Source organism: Etheostoma cragini, chromosome 10 (assembly GCF_013103735.1).
Source record: "Etheostoma cragini isolate CJK2018 chromosome 10, CSU_Ecrag_1.0, whole genome shotgun sequence".
Taxonomy (NCBI): Eukaryota; Metazoa; Chordata; class Actinopteri; order Perciformes; family Percidae; genus Etheostoma; species Etheostoma cragini.
In genome coordinates, this window is record NC_048416.1 from 28,849,560 (window position 1) to 28,849,917 (window position 358).

Consider the following 358-nt stretch of genomic DNA (forward strand, 5'->3'; position numbering starts at 1 on the left):
AAACAGGTGTTCATGTCCTGGAGAAGTTAAGGAGAAAACACCAGACTTTCACCAGGAAACAGGTGTTCATGTCGTGGAAGTACTATTTAACGGGATAGTTTTTTTTAACCGAAAACAAGATATATTTTCTAATCTTTACTAGTAGTTTTTGCGTCTACACTTAACTCATCTCTGCAGTACAGTCACCCTTTGTCGGCTAAACTTAGCCGCAACGGCCAAACCACAAATATGGTAAAATATCTGAATGCTATACATGATCAATTTCACAATTAGCTATTAGGACTTTGATGGCCTGTCTTTGTTTCCACAAACCAACCGCCCCCCTTCTTCTCTGCTGTCAGGAGTTCATTTGTGACGG